The 19,577-nt window shown below is 39.4% G+C and overlaps 1 protein-coding gene and 1 pseudogene across 2 annotated transcripts in view; one reads left to right on the top strand and one right to left on the bottom strand.

Annotated features, from left to right (window-relative positions):
• The window catches only part of ARHGAP10 (Rho GTPase activating protein 10), a 326,505-nt gene that overhangs the window by 242,578 nt on the left and 64,350 nt on the right, over window positions 1-19,577 (top strand). The window lies entirely within an intron of this gene.
• On the bottom strand, window positions 9,582-11,059 carry LOC122475728 (annotated as a pseudogene).

The following is a 19,577-nucleotide window of genomic DNA, read 5'->3' as shown; positions in this document are numbered from 1 at the left end:
TAGGAAAGAAAAAAGTGGTTTTTATAAAACCTCTTGCATTTTTGGTAGATTGGGGAGCATAAAATAAAACAGATTTTCTTGGCTAAGCTAGTCAAGAAAAACAGGGGTGGGAGAGAAGGCTCACATACATAAAAAGAAACAAATGTGAAAATAACCATAGATACACAGTGCACAGAATTTTGAAAATCTGAATAAAATTAGTGTACTAATAAACAGAAAACGTTCAAAGAACTGCCATCCCCTGCCCCCCCCCCCCAAAAAAAAAGCACCAGGCAGAGAGATTTTCACAGGTGAATTTTAAAGTTGGAAGAAACCATTTAATAGGTTAATCAGTTAGTATTTAAACTGGTCCACACTATAGCAGAGGAAAGTTTCAACTTCTTTTTATGATGCTGGTGGGGCACTAATGCCAAAGTCTGTCAGAGATAAAGTTGTAGATCAATTTTACTTATGCATATTGTGCAGAGACCTTAAATAATACATCAAAAGTAACAGCAGTATTTTAACGGGATAATATTTCAGTCTAGGTTGAATTCACCCCTGAAGTACAAGGGTGGTTCAATATTAGGAAACACATTAATATAATAATATGCCATATTAATAAGTCTAAGGAGAAAATCTTACAGCAGATGCCTAAAAGCTGTAGGCTTTTACATTATTCCTAACGTAATACTTTAGTAAAGCAGAAATTGTGGATGCTTCCTTAAAATGATTTAAAATGTATATTTTAACCCTTAAGTTCATATTCTATTTAATTATTGAAATGCTTAAAAGGTTGATGAAATCATGACATGGCTCACTGTTACTATTGTCCTAGAATTATGATATAAGAAAAGCAAGAAACAAAACAGAGCTAGTTTGAAAACTAGAAGGGGGAGAGTTTGGATTATTTACAGATGCTTGTACACGTGGATAGCCCCAGAGAGCAGATTGAAGAGCTCTTAGGTACACTAAAATGATTCACTGGGATGAAGGATTAAAAGTAATTACCAAATCAATAGCTTCCTTATATACCGCAGGGCATCAGAAAATACAGCGGGAGAACAGGCGTGATTATCAGTGTTACCCGAAAAGATGAATTACCTGAACGTAAGCCTAAATCAAGAAAAGATAAATCACTGGCGTGTGAGCCTAAATGAAGAGATGAAGAGCACCTATGTGAAGAAAGTTATAAAGTTCCACCCATGGGACTTTCCCAGATGAGGGAAGTCTCTAGGAGGAGGAAACAAGTGTGTGTGAACTGGAACAGACTTTGTGTGACTGTTCGCAGTGTCCCGCAAGGTGTAGAATGCACCCCTGTCCTGAAGGCCATCTCTCTAGTACAAAGTACTCTGCAGATACTGTCAAAATTTTGCAAAAATGTAGAGCGTGTTTGCTGCCATTGACGTCTACTGTATCTCTCAGTGCAAAAATCAGACAGCCTTGCGGCGCCTGGGTGGCTCAGTTGGTTAAGCGTCCGAGTTCAGCTCAGGTTATGATCTCATGGTTCATGGGTTCAAACCCCACGTGTGGCTCTGTGCTGACAGTGTAGAGCCTGGAGCTTGCTTCAGATTCTGTGTCTCCCTCTCTCTGTCTCTGCCCCTCCTCTCCTTGTGCTCTCTCTCTCTCTCTTTCTCAAAAATAAATAAATACACAATAAAAAAAAATCACGAACAGCCTTCAGTGGCAGGCGAGAGGGTTAACCCTCTCACACAAATTATGTGATGACTATAAGAAGAAACGTTCAGCAGCTTGTTAAAAAGAATGAAGTAGACTCACAAACATGGACACCTATCTTGGTGGACACATCCTAAGGCGGCCCAGTCATCTAGGCCCTTGGGTGCCTGTGGGACCCATGGCTTGATTCTAACCAGTAGAATCTAAGGTGATGGATGTTTTCCCCATGATTGTTTTGTTACGTAAAACTCCCTGGGGCCAGACTGGAAGCAGAGGTTCTCACTGGCCTGGAAGAAGCAAATAGGCATGTTATGAACTGCTTTTGGAGAGGAAACTGCGGGGGCCTCCATCTCATATTCACCAGAAAGTCAGAACGTTCGGTTGTACAGCTGCAAGGAAATGAGTTCTGCTAACAACCCAAATGAGGTCGGAAGCAGATTTATCCCCAGTCCAGCCTCCATAATACAGGCTGGCTGATCCTTTGATTACAACCCTGTGAGCTGAAGACTGGGGCAGAGGACCCAGTGAAGATGTGCCTAGACTCCTGACACACAGAAACTAGGAGATAAACGATGGCTTTCTTATGCCCATCAAGAATCAGAAAACACAGTAATGGTAAATGTGTTGATTTTAGGCTTTGGGTTTATGGGAATTTGTTACACAGCAATAGTAAATGAGCACACAAAACTGAATGAGAGCTAAAACACTGGCGTACTGGCTCACTCTGAATTAAATTTAAAAAATCTACTACTACTTACCCAACTTTTCTTTCATACCTTCATATCTTAAACTCTAGTCATCCTGGCCTCCTTGGCATTCCTGGAATACACAAGGTACATTTCTCCCCCAGGGCCTTTGCACTTAATTGTTTCCAGTGTTCGGAACATTGCAGGTCCCGTAAAAAGCATTCAGTTAACAGTTGAATAATTCAAAAAAATTGAGACATGGAACTGTATCTCTATTATGATCCTTTGTGTATTAAAATACGTACCTAGAAATTGTGTGTGTGTATGCACATGCATAGGCATAGGCAACTTTTAAAATTTCCTTAGAAGAAATCAAAGGAACTATTGACAATGATTAATTACCTTGGAAGGGACTCAGTATTTTTCCAGTATTCTGTGTGTCAGTATCCTCATCAACAGTGTTATTAGGATAAGGCTCATTTATAGTTTTCTTCTTTGACTTAAAAAAAGCCAACTATCACATACTTAAATTTACATTACAGAATAAACACTCTAGTTCTCTATCTCAGAGTGTAAAAATATCTGTCAGTTTGACTAATTTTTTGGATGAAACTGGAAATTGCTGAAGAAATCAGGCTTCAGTTTGAAGAAACTTAACAATGAGTCTGATTCTTTTTTGAGTTTGAGCCCCTTACATTCTTTGATGTCTTTCCTTTCTGATGAATGAAGCCCTTGGATGGCTGTCTTGTCCTTAGATGACAAAAACTTGAAGCAGTAGTGAGAGAAATATTTATATATATGATCTGTTGGGCACATTTACTACGAAGTGGTTATATTTTGAAGTCACTTTGGGAACGGTTATTTTGCTCATATCCAGACTATCATCTGCTTGTACATGATATCAGATGAAGAAATGAAATAAATGTGTCTCTTTATGGCAGAGTAAATAAAGATGGCCACAAACTCTTCTATACTCCTTCCATAGAGATAAGAGAATCTGTCTCCTTAAATCTTGGTGGACCCTGTGTTGCTTTGGTCATTAGACTGTGACAGGAGTCACTCTTGACTATAGTTTGACGATCTGACCGCTTCCATTTCCTTCCTCTTGGGATGTTCTTTTTGGGGGAAGGCAGCCGCTGTAGAGAAGTCCAGTTACCCTGAGAGTGCCAAGCTGTGAGGAAGCCCATGCTTATCATGTAGGGAGGCTGTGTAGGAGAGAGGAAGAGATATGCACAGCCAGACTTAGTTCTTCCAGTCTTCTCATCCCAGGCATAGGATGTGTGGAAAAACAGCGTGGTCAACCCAGACTCTAGCGGACAAAAGTGAGGAACCCAAATGACAACCAAAACTAGGGTTTCAGACATGTGTCCCCAGTCACTGTCCCAGCCACGCCCATTTGACTGACCTTGGCTTAGGCTGATTATTCCTGCTGTGCCATGCCCAAATACCTGAGCCAGAAAATTGTGAGCGTAATAAAATGGTGGTGGTTTGAGACCAGTAAGTTTTGGAGAGGTCTGTTACATAGCAGTGAATGGAAGGAATATCCCATTATTTCACTGAACATGAATTTTGGTTTAGTGAATTCTGTGTCCCTATTGACTTCCAGAGGGGGGGTGTTTTAGGGTAGAAAAGGAAATATTTTTAAAGGTTAAATATTTAATGTTTGTTTGTTTGTTTGTTTAGAGGGAGGTGGAGAATCCCAAGCAGGCTCCATGCTCCACACAGAGCCCTATGTGGGGCTTAAACCCATGACCATGAGACTATGACCTAAGCCGAAATCAAGAGTCAGATGCTTAACCTACTGAGCCACCGGAGTGCCCCTAAAGGTTATATATTTAAAGAGCAACATGTTATCTGCATCTTTTCATATGATAAAAATTCTAAAAATGAAAATACAGAGCACAATCAGGTAATTAGTTCTCATATTATTTTCCCCAGTTTCAGAGCTTTAGCCAGTTGGCTGAGGTTTCTGCCTCCCTGCGCTCCCCCTGCTCATTCTTCCCCAACACAGACTTTACTTATCCCTGGGACTCTGGCCTCTTTTGGAGCAGTATTCAGTATTACTGCTATAGTACCTATCTAGTTTTTTCGTTCTGTTTTGTTGACATACTTTTGCATACTAGGAAATAGGAAAATAAGGTTAAAATACGTATTGGTGTGCTGTGGTTCTTAGGAAACTTCAAGGGGGCCAATCATCATGCTCTTCAGCAAACATCTCTATCCATGTCCGTGGAACTGTAAGATCGCCATTTCAGGGGTCAAATAAGGATGACATTATTTACAATGAGTGTATTTATGAAATGGAAACAGTTCACAAATCTTTGTCACGTATTTATTAATATCTGACACATTCTTCCTTTGGAAAGGGAAAACCAGAATAGAGGGGATGGTAAACCGAGATTACTCCCTAAATAGTCAGGGCCACCCCTTTGTCATGTTAACCATGCATCTTGGGTATAATCAGAACCCACAGTATGCCTGACTTGAAGCAGAAACTAAGGGAGCTCATGTCTCAGCATGGTACACTGTGTATTTATCAGGGGTTGGGGAGAGGTTACTCTGTCCTGCAGGGAAGGGTCACAGGTCAGTTTGACAGAGCTTGTTTCTGTATTGCGGAGTCAGTCACTTGGCTCATATAGCTTGGTGAGTGAGACAGGCTTTGGGGGATGGGCATGTATTTTCTTATTCATAGATTCATGGATCAACTATTCAAGCCCTGCATGTAGTGTCGGAGCCTCTTTTGGAATGCTCCTAGTCTTACCTTGTAAAACTTTGGTGACATGGTCTCTCCCAAATTAACTGCCCAAGAGTTGTGTAACTTCACACAGTTCAGAAGGTTTTCCCCCTTATATTCAGTTGACATATGCCTTCTTACATTCTTAACCCATTAGCCCTGGTTTTAATCTCTGGGCCCAGTACAAGGTGAATATCTCTTTCACATGATGGTTTTTTAGAATCAGTTTTTTAGAATTGGCAAGTTGCATGACTTTGCTTTGAATTTCCCACTTTCCTGGTCACATTGTGCTGTGGTTTATACTAAGAAATACATATTTAGTCTTCATCCACAGTTCCTGGCTCCCAGTTCCCAGAACCCTTGGAATTTCCTGAGCCATAAGAGCAATGGGAGCATCTTTGTTATATTTGATATCTTGTCTTCAGTTCCTGAATTGCTTCAGGTGAAATGGATGTCTTGTTATTCATGAAAAGCTTTCTCTACTAGGACTGGATTTATGTAACCAAGGTGCCTTTTGAAAAGTACGTAAGGACGGGGGGCTGGTTGCCAGAGAACCAACAGTGAATAGAGGATTGAAACTTTCAGTCCTACCCCTGATATGGCTGGGAGAAGAGAGGCTGGAGGTCAAATCAGTTGCTGGTGGCTGGTGATTTAATCAGTGGTGCCTATGTAATGAAGTCTTTATAATGAACCCCAAAGCAGAGGGTTTCCAAGTGCTTCCAGTTTGGGGAACCAGAAGAGTTCCCACATTCCATGGTGCTGGATCCTAGACTCTATGAGGACAGAAACTCTCTTCATGTGGCACCTCACCCTATGTATCTCTTCATCTGGATGTTGATTTATATCCTTTAATATCCTTTGTAATAAACCAGTTATCTAGTGATTAAACCGGTTTACTGAGTTCTATGAACTGCTCTAGCAAATAAATTGAATCCAAGGAGTGGGTCATGAGAACCTCTGATTTATAGAAGCCCATGTAACATTTATATATAGAAGCCCATGTAACAATCTGGTCTTACAGTTGGTATCTGAAGCAGAGGGGGGTGGGGATGAGAGGGTTGAGGGACAGTCTTGTGGGACTAAGCCCTTAACCTGTGGCATCTGATGCCATCTCTGGCTGGATATTGTCAGAATTGAGTTGAGTTGCCCTAATGTGGTCTGGTCAGTAAGGTGTGCAGTTGGGATCAACATCTTCCTCGTTCTAGGTGTAGGATGTGTTAATTCTACTTGAGATGTTCTCAGTTTGCCAGTCATGATGTGTGTGTCCTCACTCTGGCCTTCCTGTACACATTGACTTTACTCACCACTGTGGCTGAGGCATATGTTCTCATACTATACTTCTGTGGCTGCTTTTTATACAGGTTCAAGAACTTCCCAGATAGTTTTTTCTTTGGAATCCTGTATTGCTGATCTGTTTCCAACCTGCTGAAAAATGCCTGGGCATACTTCTTGCACAGGAAATTGTTCAGTATCTCTCCAGTTTTGTGTCCTGTGTGAAGACAACAAATACTGAGTTAGAGCTCTGAGGCATAACACTAGAAGTATTTCTCTAGATTTATAGTGGTGGATCTCAACTCCCAGGGGACATTTGGCGATGTGTGGAAACATTTTTGATTGTTAGAACTGAGTGGGGTTGGTATGGGTATCTACTGGGTAGAGGCCAGAGGTACTGCTAACCATGCATAGGATGGTGCCTCCAACAAGAATCAGACCCAAAATGTCAAGGGTGCTGAGGTTGAGAAGTCCTTGTCCAGATTAATGTAGTTGTCGGAAACAGTGTCTGGTGAGTATGATATTTTTAATTTTGCTAATCAGACGTACTACGTTAGCACATAAGACAGTGATTCTCAAAGGGTCAACCGGGGGTCCCCTGCGGCCCTTTTTGGGGTCTCTGAGGTGAGAGCTCTTTTTATGATGATTGCCTTTTCCACTCATTCTTTTACAGAGTGGAGTGGAGTGGAGTGGAGTAGAGTGGAGTTTTCCAGAGGTGACGTGACATCTAATACGGAAACAGATTGAATGCAATAGCAGATATGAGAGTCTAGCTGCCTTTTTTTTACATCTGACATTAAAGAGAGTTTTGGGGCATGTGGGTGGCTCAGTCAGTTAAGCATCTGACTCTTGATTTTGGCTCAGGTCATGATGTCACGGTTCGTGAGTTCACAGTTTGTCTGGCTCTGTGCTGACAGCATGGAGACTGCTTAGGATTCTCTCTCTCCCTCTCTCTCTCTAAATAAAGAAATAAACTTTAAAAAAGAGATTTTCCAAATTGAAAACAATACAATTTCTCTTACTAAATTATTTTCTATTAGAAAAGTTATTTTTTCATAAAACATGTTAATATGTAATTGGCATATTATTTTAATCAACTAATAATGCATGTAAAAATCAAAAGAATTTTTTTAATGTTTAGTTTTGAGAGACAGAGAAAAAATGAGAATGAGTCGGGGAGGGGCAGCGAGAGAGGGAGACAACAGAATCTGAAGTAGGCTCCAGGCTCTGGGCTGTTAGCACAGATTCCGACGTGGAATCCATGAACTGTAAGATCATGACCTGAGCTGAGGTTGGACACTTAACCAACTGAGCCACCCAGGCGCCCCTAAAATTTCTCATAAATTTTATTTTTTATTTCTAATACTAAGAATGTCAATAGACATAAAAGTTCTTTGGGATCCTAGTAATTTTTGTAGTATAAAGAGATCCTGAGATGATGAATTTTAAGAACTTCTGACTAGGCGACATTTCTTCATTGTATATGCAAGGATATTATATCGAGTGACAGTTTTAAAGACCTCGTTAGAGGGGTGCCTGGGTGGCGCAGTCGGTTAAGCGTCCGACTTCAGCCAGGTCACGATCTCGCGGTCTGTGAGTTGGAGCCCCGCGTCGGGCTCTGGGCTGTTGCCTCAGAGCCTGGAGCCTGTTTCCGATTCTGTGTCTCCCTCTCTCTCTGCCCCTCCCCCGTTCATGCTCTGTCTCTCTCTGTCCCAAAAATAAATAAAAACGTTGAAAAAAAAATTTAAAGACCTCGTTAGAATCTAAATATACAGAGTGTTTATGTTTCCCAACCTGAATAGAAATTAATTGGCAGGTTCCTAGTTAACCTGTGGTAATTTCTAGTTATCCCTTGTCTGCTTCTCCAAGTGATCACCATTCCTTTAGTAGTAAATCTGAGTGCACTTTGGGATCTCCATTTGTCAGAAGGATTTCCTCTGCTTCAGTTCCTTTGCTTCATTCATGGATACTATGTTTTTGTTTTGTTGTGGAGTTAAGATTAAATTTTTGAAAATATCTTTGGCCTTGTGAGAAGGCTTTCCTTTCAGGACCTCAAATGATGGAAGCATACATTACTTTATGTGGAATATTTTGAAGTCTCCTTTCATGAAACCTAAGTCTGGTATTCAGATAAGGGACAGTGCTATTCCTTGGAGAGAATGTGTGGCTCACCTCCTGAACTTTAAAAAATTTTTGAAATTCTATTTCATATGGCTAACCAATTCAAAATGTCATAGATGTCTGCGATTTGGTGTTGGTCATATGGATATGTTTTTTAGATAACATTTCCCTTTGCTCTTTCATTCTACCATGAAGGTAGAGGGAGATAAAGACCTGCCCAGATGAAGTGTAGGAGGATATTAGTGATTGAAGGGTGCATTGACTTACGGGAGTGATGGTGTTTGAGATGCTAGACATCATGTGGTCTGGTGCAACCAGACCGCATTTAGCTGAATCAGGAAACAGGCCTATAATGGTGTTGCTTTCCCAAGGTCATGTTATATTTAATAGCAAGGAACATTATCACTTAACTTTATGACCTTGCGGCCCTTTACTAGTAATATGATTGTACACAAGTTATTTAATCTCTTTAGGCATCTCTGTTTCTTCATCTATATCATTGAAATAAAAATAGCAACTTTGTAGGGTTATTGATATTAATTTACATAATAGCCTTTCTTTTGAAAAATTTCAGATCCACAGAAAGGTTGCAACATGATGCAATAAACATTTGTATTTCCTGTCCCCATACAGTGTAATTACATTATTATTATTATTATTATTACTGCTGTTGAACCATTTGAGATGAAGTTTGATTTCTTTATGACCCCTTTCATTTCTAAAAACTTCAGTATGTGTCTTCCAAAAACAAGGAAAAATTCAGGAAGTTTGAAACTGACACTATATTGTTATTTAATGTATTGTGACACTAAGGGTGACCCACAGTCCAACACATTGACACTAGCTGGGAATTTGTTAGAAATGAGAATTTGGGGCCCTACTCCAGGCCTGCTGAATCAGAATATGCACTTATTTATTTAATGCTTTATTTATTTAGAAGCACACTATGATAATTAATTTTATTTGCTCAAGGGTTCATATTGCAAGCACCAAACAAAGCATGGGCTTCGATTCTGTGAGCCCAGATTCACATATTTAGGAGGATAAAAGCAAACTGTGATCCCTATATATGGATGAAAAAACTAAAGGCTCACCGTACATGTTGTAGTTTAAAATTTTTAGAATCCAGAAGTCACAGGTCTTTTAGGTCTTTCTGTATGTCCCACAAAGTATCTGCACTTTTCTTGAGCTGAGCAACCTCATCATCCTTCACCTTCTGGTTGATAACACTGGTTAATCCCTGAGTGTTCAGGATGCATGGAAGGCTCAGGAAGACTTCATTCTCAATGCCATGCAGTCCCTTCACCATTGACACTGGATGAATCCTGGATAGATTTTTCAACATGGATTCAATAAGATCAGCCACACTTAGTCCTGCAGCCCAGTTGGTATATCCTTTTAGCTTGATGACTTTGTAGGCACTTTCAGCCACCATCTTATGCACTTCCTTCCAGTTTTCATTGTCATTGGCCATTCCCATTTCTGGATCCAGTTCCTGGAGAGAAACATCTGCCACATTCACTCCTTCCACACAGCCACACTTGAGTCACCATGTTCTCCCAAAATCCATCCATGGCAGTTGCTGGGATGAGCGCCAAGTTTTTCAGCCATAAGATAGTGAAATCTGGCAGAATCCAGATTACACCCACTTCCAATCACACAGCACTTGGGCAGTCCACTTAACTTCCAGGTAACGTGTAAGGATATTCACTGGGTTGGAGACCACAATTATGATACAATCAGGACTGTACTTGACTATCTGAGGAATAATGAATTTGAAGACATTAACATTCCTCTGCACCAGGTTGAGCTGGCTCTCCCCCTCCTTCTGGCGGACTCCTGCAGTTACCACCACAATCTTAGAATTGGCTGTCACAGAGTAATCTTTATCTGCCACAATTTTAGGTGTCTCAAGAAATCAGCTCCCATGTTGCAGACCCTTCGTTTGTCCTTTGCATTTATCTTCCAAAACATCCAGGGGCAAGTTCACCAGCCAGAGACTGTCCTAGAATGCTGATGACACATGCCATACCAACTTGTCCAACACCCACTTGAGTGATCTTATTGTTTGGGATGGTTGCCTCTTCTTCTGCGACTGGTGCAATCAGTTTTTCCTTATGAATTGCCATTGTGCCCAAAGAGAAATGGCTGTTAAGAGCCATGCGAAGAAGACAGTGTCAGCTGCCCAGAATCTGTATTTAAGAAGACCCCTGATTTCTATGTGTATGAATATTTGAGAAGCACTGGACTGAGCAATCCATATTCATTCTTAATTAGTTGTTACATGATAGCTTTTTTTTTTCTTTTTAAGTAATCTCTGGGTCCAACATGGGGCTTGAACTCATGATCCTGAGATCAAAAGTCACATGCTCTACCAACCGAGCCACCTAGGTGCCCCCAGGATACCTTTTGTGGAAATATTTTCATCCATGCAGGATCCAGTCCAGTGTATTGAATTGTGTTTAATAATTGGCATGTCTCCTTAGTTTCCTTTAATTTAGACTATTTCCTCAGTCTCTGTCTTTCATGATACTAGTACTTTTGAAGAGTATAGAGCAGTTGTTTTGTTTTGATTTTTAAATTTTAATTCTATGTAGTTAACATACAGTGTTCTCTTAGTTTTGGTTGGTGTACAATATAGTGATACAACATTTCTACATATTAGTCAGAATTCATCATGGTAAGTGTATTCTTTAATCCCTGTCACCTGTTTTACTTATCCGCCAACCACGTGCCCTCTGGTAACCATTAGTTAGTTCTGTCTATAGTTCAGAGTCTGTTTTTTGGTTTGTCTCTATTTTGTTGTTGTTGTTGTTGTTGTTGTTGTTGTTGTTGATTTGTTGCTTAAATTCCACATACGAGTGAAATCCTATAGTATTTGTCTTTCTCTGACTTATTTCACTTAGCATTATACCCTCTAGATCCATCCGTGTTCTTTTTTATGGCTGAATAATACTCCATTTTGCATTTATATACCACCTCTTTATTCATTCATCTAGCGATGGACACTTGGGCTGCTGCTGTAATTTGGCTACTATATATAATGCTGCAGTCAACATAGGGGTGCATAAATTTTTTCAAATTAGTGTTTTTGTATTCTTTGGGCAAATACCCCAGTAATGGGATTACTGGATCATATGGTAGCTCTATTTTTAGCTTTTTTATAAACCTTCTTACTGTTTTCCACAGTGGCTGCACCAGTTTGCATTGCTACCAGAATACATATTTAGAAAAATAATGCTATTGCCAGTGTCAGAGAAATTACTGCCTGTGCTCCCTTCTAGAATTTTTATGTTTTCATGTCTCACATTTAGATCTTTATTTTGAGTTTGTTTCTGTTTATGGTATAAGAAAGTGGTCCAGTTTCATTCTTTTGCATGTAATTGTCCAGTTTTCCCAACACTATGTGTTGAAGAGCCTTTTTCCCATTGCATATTGCCTCTTTTGTTGAAGATTAATTGTCTGTATAATCATGTGAGTATTTCTGGGCTCTCTATCTCTTCCATTGATCTATGTGCCTAGGTTTGTGGCAGTACCATAATGTTTTGATCACTACAGCTCTGTAGTATATCTTGATATCTGGGATTGCCACAACTCCAGTTTTGTTCTCCCTTTTCAAGATTGCTTTGGCTATTTGGAGTCTTTTTTGGGTTCCATACAAATTTCAGGATTATTCTAGTTCTGTGAAAAATGCTGTTGATATTTTGATACAGATTGCATTAAATGTGTAAATTGCTTTGGATAATACGCTTAAAAAATATTTGTTCTTCCAATCCGCAAACATGGATATTTTTTCCATTTGTGTTGTCTTCAATTTCTTTCATCAATGTTTCGTAGTCTTCAGAGTGCAGGTCTTTCACCTCCTTGGTTGGGTTTTATCCTTAAGTATTTTATAATTTTTGGTGTAATTCTAAATGAGATTGTTTTCCTAATTTCTCCTTTTGCTGCTTCATTATTAGTGTATAAAAATGCAGTGGATGGATTTCTGTGTATTGATTTTGTATCCTGTGACTTTACTGAATTCATTTATCAGTTATAGTAGTTTTTTGGTGGAGTCTTTTGGGTTTTCTATATATAGTATATCATTTGCAAGTAGTGAAAATTTTTATCCTTTCTTACTAATTTGGATGCCTGTTACTTCTTTTTGTTGTCTGGTTGGTGTGGCTAGAATTTCCAGTGCTATCTTGAATAAAAATAGTAGGGGTGGACATCCTTGTCTTGTTCCCAGTCTTAGGGGAAAAGCTCTCAGTTTTTCACCATTGAGGATGATGTTAGTGGTGGGTTTTTCATACGTGGCCTTTATTCTGAGATATGTTCCCTCTAAACCAATTTTTTTTGTAAAGGATTTTATCATGAATGGATGTTGTCCTTTGCCAAATGCTTTTTCTGCATTTATGGAAATGATACTATGGTTTTTATCCTTTATTTTGTTGATGTATTATGTGGATTGATTTGTGAATATTGAAGTGCACTTGCATCCTAGATATAAATCCCACTTGATCGTGGTGATTGATTGTGTGTGTGTGTGTGTGTGTGTGTATGTGTGTGAGAATGACTTTTTAAAATGTATTGTTGGATTTGGTTTACTAATATTTTGTTGAGGATTTTTGCATCTGTGTTCATCAGAGATATTGGTCTGTAGTTCTCTTTTTTTGGTAGTATCTTTATATGGTTTTAGTATCATGGTAATGCTGGCCTCATAGAAAGAATTTGGAAGATTTCCTCCTTCTATTTTTTGGAATAATTTGAGAACAATAGGCATTAACTTTTATTTAAATGTTTGGCATTCACCTGTGAAGGTATCTGGTTCTGGACTTTTATTTGTTGGAAGTTTTTCTTTTTTTTTTTTTTCCTACTGTTTATTTACTTATTTTTGAGAGAATGCTCACAAACAGGGGAGGGGCAGAGAGAGAGAGAGAATCCACGCAGGCTATGTGCTATCAGTACAGAGCCTGATGTGGGGCTTGAACTCATGAACTGTGAGGTCATGACCTGAGCTAAAATCAAGAGTCAGACCCTTAGCTGACTGAGCCACCCAGGTGCCCCTTGTTGGAAGTTTTTTGATTACTGATTCAGTTTCATTTCTGGTAATTAGTATTCAGTCTGTTCAAATTTTCTTCTTCCTGATTTAGTTTTGGGATGCTATATGTTTCTAGGAATTTGTCCACTCCTTCTAGGTTGTTCAATTTGTTGGCATATAATTTTTCATAATATTCTTTTATAATCCTTTGTATTTCTGAGTGTCAGGTTTTTATTTCTCCTCTTTCATTTCTGATTTTGTTTATTTGAATCCTCTCTCTCTGTTTCTTTTTATGAATCTAGCGAAAGGTTTATCAGTTGTGTTGATCTTTTCAAAGAACCAGCTTCTGGTTTCATTGATCTGTTCTATTTTTTTTTTTTTTTTTTTTTTTTTTAGTTTTTATTTTGTTTATTTTTGCTCTAGTCTTTATTACTTCCTTCCTACTATTGGTTTGTGGTTTTGTTTGTTATTCTTTTTCTAGTTCCTTTAAGTGTAAGATTAGGTTGTTTGAGATTTTTCTTGCTTCTTGACGTAGGCCTGTATTGCTACAAACCTCCCTCTTTAACAGCTTTTGCTGTATTCCAAAGATGTTGGAGTGTTGTGTTTTCATTTTCATTTGTCTCCACGTATTATTTGATTTCCTCTTTGATTTCTTGGTTGACTTACTCATTGTTGAGTAGCATGTTATTTAACCTCCATGTGTTTTTTTTTTTTCTAAATTTTTTCTTGTGGTTTATTTCTAGTTTCATAGCATTGTGATCAGAAAAGATGCACAGTCTAAGTTCAGTCTTTGTGACTTTGTTGAGATTTGTTTTGTGGCCTAATATGTGATCTGATTTGTAGAATGGTCCATGTGCATTTGAAAAGAATGTGTATTCTGCTACTTTAGGACTGAATATTCTGAATATATCTGTTAGATACATGGGGTCCAATGTGTTGTTCAAAGATATTGTTTCCTTGTTCATTTTCTGTCTGGTCTATCTATCCATTCATGTAAATGGGGTGTTAAAGTCCCTACTACTATTGTATTACTATTTATTATTTCCTTTATGTTTGTTATTAGCTGCTTTATAAACTTGGGTGCTCCCATTTTGAGTGCATAAATATTTACAATTGTTACATCTTTTGGATTGTTCCCTTTATGTTATATAGTGTCCTTTTTTGTCCCTTGTTACAGTATTTGTTTTAAAGGCTCTTTTGTCCAATATAAGTATTGCTATCTCAGCATTCTTTTCCACCTCCATTTGCATGATAAAGGCTTTTCCATCCCTTCACTTTCAATCTGCCTGTGTTGTTAGGTCTGAAATGAGTCTGTTGTAGGCAGTATATAGATGGGTCTTGCTTTTTTGTTTATTCTATCACTCTGTCTTTTGATTAGAACATTTAGTCCATTTACATTCAAAGTAATTATTGTAGGTATTTGTAGCCATTTTGTCACTTGCTCAATGGTTGTTTTTATTGTTCTTCTCTGTTACTTTGTTCTCTTGCACTCTTTCATGGTTTGTTGATTTTCTTTAGTGATATATTTGGATTCCTTTGTCTTTAGTGTTTGCGTATCTATTACTGGTTTTTTATTTGTGGTTTTGATTAGGTTTGCATATAACATCTTGTGCATGTAGCATTCTATATTAAGCATTCTATATTCTATATTAAGCATTCTATCTTGTGCATATAAGCATTCATGGTTGCTTAAGTTTGAACCCATTCTTCACTCTTCTTTCCCCCCCATGTTTTAGGTATATGGTATCATACTTTACATCCTTTTATTCTGTGAATCCCTTGACTGAATTTTTGTGGATATATTTAATTTTACTGCTTTGTGCATCCCACTTTTCACACTCCTACTTAGGGTGTTTCCTTTCTACTCAAAGAGTCTCCTTGAACATTTCTTTTAGGGCTTGTTTAGTGGTCATAAATTCCTTTAAATTTTTTTGCCTGGGAAACTCTCTATCCTTCTATTCTGAATGATAGCCTTTCTGGATACAGAATTCTTGGTTGCAAGTTTTTTCCTTTTAGCACTTTGAATATATTATGGTACTCCCTTCTGACCTGAAGAGTTCCTGCTGAAAAATCAGCTGATAGCCTTATTGGCTTTCCCTTGTATGTAACTGTTTCTTTTCTCTTGCTGCTTTAAAAATTCTCTCTTTATCAGCACTTTTTGCCATTTTAATTACTGTGTGTCTTGGTGTCAACCTCCTTGGGTTGATTTTGTTGGGGGGCTCTCTGTGCCTCCTGGATCTGGATTTCTGTTTCCTTCACCAGATTTGGGATTTTTCAACTATTATTTCTTCATATAAGTTTTCTGTCCCCCTTTACTTTCTTCTCTTTCCAGGGTCCCTATTATATGAATGCTATAAACCTTGATGTTGTCACTGAGTTCCCTTAGTCTATTTTCATTTTTTATTATTATTTTTCCTCTCTCGTATTAGGTGGATTGCTTTCCATCACTCTGTCCTCCAGGTCGCTGATCTGTTCTTCTGCTTCCTCTAGTCTACTATTTATTCCCTATACTGTATTTTTTAATTTCAGTTATTGAGTTCTTCATCTCTGATTGGTTGTTTTATGTTTGTCTCTTTGTTGAGGGTTTCACTGAAGTCTTCTACTCTTTTCTCAAGTCCAGTGAGTATCTTTATTGCTATTAATTTAAATTCTCTATTGGATATTTTCCTTAGGTCTCCATTTTCCTTAGGTCTCTTGCTGTGATTTTCCTGTTCTTTCACTTGGAACATATTCCTTTGTGTCCTCATTTTGTCTAATTCTCTGTGTGTATTTAGTCAAGTCAGTTATGTCTACTGTTGTTGAAAGTAATGGCCTATGAATGAGAGGTCCTGTAGTGCCCTGAAATGCAATGTCTGCTATTCACCAGGACCTGGCGCTTCATGAGTGCATCCTATGTGTGTTGTTTGTGACCTACTATTGTGGCTGATTTGCCTTTGTTCAATACAGTCATCCCCGTTGTGGACAGGGTTTTGTACCTGTGTTGTTAGTGGGCCAGTCTGAGGCTGCCTTGGGCTTGAGTTGAGTCAGCCCATGCACTTTCCAGAGATACAGTACCACCAAACTACAGGGCACCTTCCCTGAGTTGTCCCCTGTGAAGCTTTTGTTGGTGGATGTATCCTGCAGTTAGATGTAATGTCTGCCCCTAGCCCACTACTCAGGCCACAGTTAGAGTAGTGTATGTAGTAATCTTCCCCTCTCCCTGGTCAGGGGTCGCTTTGGAGTGGTGTTGGCCACTGTCAGGGCTGATTGCCCAGTGCCAGGCTTATATGGCACCACTTTGGATGGGCTCTGGCCCAGGGTTTATTGGAGGGGGCAGGGCTGCAGGATGATATGGGGGCAGGGTGCACAATGGCAGCAAGGTCCACATTGGTGCACAGTGGGAGAAGGCCTGCAGCAGCTTGGGAAAATTCCTGCTGAGGCCAGCCGGGTTGTGGGGGAGTATATCCACAGAAGTGCACTGGGCGGAGGTGCTTTTAGCAAGCTAGGTGGAGAATGTTGGCCCTGTGCTGGTTCCAGCAAGTGTCTGTATACCTGGACTGGGAAGCAGGGAGGGTATGCCAGTAGCTCTTTTGTTCTTGGAGATGTCTCCCAAAGATCTCTTCCCTCTGCAGCACTTGCTCTGAGATTAGTAAATACATTTCTTTCATGTATACGCCTGGTGTTCTTCAAAATGCTGCTTCTATGCTGTATCGCAGCAGGGCTGTTTGTTGTGCTAAGGCTGGGAACTCAGTTTCCTCACCCTCCACCTCCCAGAGCTGAGCCCACCAATTTTTAAAGTTCCAGATGCTAAGCCCCACCAATTGTAAGAACTTGTGAAGCCAGGCCCTTTCAAAGCCAAATGTTACAGGGATTCCTTTTCCCAGTGTGTGGTACCTGGTGTGGTGGGGTCTAGTCCTCTAACCTCTCCATGCCCATCATGTCTCTTCCTCTTGTGGACAGTCCTGTGGGTCCATTTGATTCCCGGCCATATCTCTGCCTTTCCTACCCTTTTCAATGTGGCTTCTTCTCTACATTTAGCTGTGAAGTCTGTTCTGCCAGTCTTTGGGTCATTTTCTGGCTTATTTGCTTTCATGTGGGTCTTTTTGAGTTGAGTTGTCTGTGAGATGGGGTGGACTTAGGATCCTACTACTCCACCATCTTCCCTGGAAGTCTAGACCAGTTGTTTTATAAAATGATCTTTAATTTTAATCTTTCTTCATGGTTACATTCAGGTTATGTATTTTGGGGAGGTAAATGATCTTGATTATTCTAAGCAAACCAGCTGGGACATTTGAATGGCTACGGGCTGGGATCATCTGGAGGCTTTGTACTTACATCTGGTACCTGGGTTAGGGTGACTCAGAGGCAAGGCTCTTCTGAGACGAGTGAGCAGAATCTCCTACACAAGCTTCTTCACATAGCTTGGGCTTCCTTACACAGCATGGCAGCCTAAGGGAGTGTTCTATCCATGAGGGCAGACATGGTAGGACCTTTTATAATCTAGTATCCACATTCCTCTAGCATCACTAATGCATATGCTGTTGGTTGGCAAGGTCAGGAGCCTGCCCAGATTCAAGGGGAAGAGACATAGATGGAAGAGTGTCCATGAATTTGTGGTTGTATTTTAAAACTGCCAGAAGTGATGACTTCCAGGTTTCTTAATTGTAAAAATAGCTTTTTTTTCCTCTTTGTCATTAATGGTGATCCATTGGGAGATAGCCTGAGAATATTTAAGAATCCTGTTCCACAGTAGACTTTTATCCTTTAGTGATAGTATTCATTGATGACTCCTCTACATTTATGATTTGGAATTTAAATTACATAAAAATCGTAAACATAATACACTCATCTCCGAGTAAATAAACATATAATGATGACAGACAGTGTTGGGTTCTTGAATAATCTTGTGACAAAGATAAGCTTGCATGACCCGATTTGACAAGTACTAAACATTTTATGCGGATATAAGTAACAAGCACTTGATTATTAGAATGTCAACAGAAATACACATGAAGAGGTTCTGTTCTCTGTATGTGGTTCTGTTGCTGTTTTATCCTATTCCTTCTTTCCAATCAAAGGAATGCACTTAAGGCATTTGTGTCAAAACTGGTGGTAAGAGAAGTGAGATCAATTGAGGCAGATCTTCTCCTTTGTACTTCAAACGTAGCTATAATAACTGAGAGTTAGCAAGTTCCAAACGGATGTGTAATTCAGAAATATAAGCATTAACCTTTTGAGCCTCACCTTTGAAGGTGCAAGAACTAAAGATTATGCTTTTATCGTATTTAAGTCTTATTCAAATGAATTGTGCAGTGCATATTGAAGGAGATGGTGTTTGTAGCCAGCATGTGTGACTTCCACAGAGATTTGAATTGGCAGGTGAAGGTCTAAACATTGAGCTGCTTGGAATATTCCTAAAGTTATACATGAATAATTTCTAAATTGCTAATTAGAAACGTTTAATTAGGAGGTGAAATCTAGCTGTATCCCAGTGTGTTTAGAAATCGAATCTTGCCCAAAACTTATTCCTAACAGATGTCTGTGCCAGAGGTCACCACCTCTCATGTGTAACTATGGACTGAATACTGGCAAGTTATAGGAGACTGTGGTCCATATATTTTTACAATCTTATATTAACTTCTTTAAAATGAGATAAATGTGGAGCGCCTGGGTGGTTCAGTCAGTTGAGCATCCGACTCTTGATTGCTGCTCAGATCACTATCCCAGGGTCGTGGGATTGGCCTTGCATCTGGCTCCACACTGGGCATGGAGTCTGCCTGGGATTCTTTCTCTCTCTCCCTCTCCCTCTCCCTCTCCCTCTCCCTCTCCCTCTCCCTCTCCCTCTCCCTCTCCCTCTCCCTCTCCCTCTCCCCCTTTCCCTCCCTCTCTCCCCCATTTGTACGCTCTTTCTCTCTCCAAAATAATAAAATAAAATGAGACAAATGTTACATGGAAAAAAAAAACTCTGAAGAATAGTCATTAAAATTTTAACAGAAATGTTCCTGTGTGTGGGATGATGGATGGTTTTTATCTTCTTTAAAGAGGTTTTTTTCCCTTGAGTTTACCGGAACTTCTACAAGGACTGTAATGTGTTAGTTATCACTTTTGT

This window comes from Prionailurus bengalensis, chromosome B1 (genome assembly GCF_016509475.1).
Source record: "Prionailurus bengalensis isolate Pbe53 chromosome B1, Fcat_Pben_1.1_paternal_pri, whole genome shotgun sequence".
In the NCBI taxonomy this organism is placed as follows: Eukaryota; Metazoa; Chordata; class Mammalia; order Carnivora; family Felidae; genus Prionailurus; species Prionailurus bengalensis.
The sequence above is the reverse complement of the archived record's forward strand: the minus strand, read 5'-3'. Positions and strand labels throughout refer to the sequence as shown.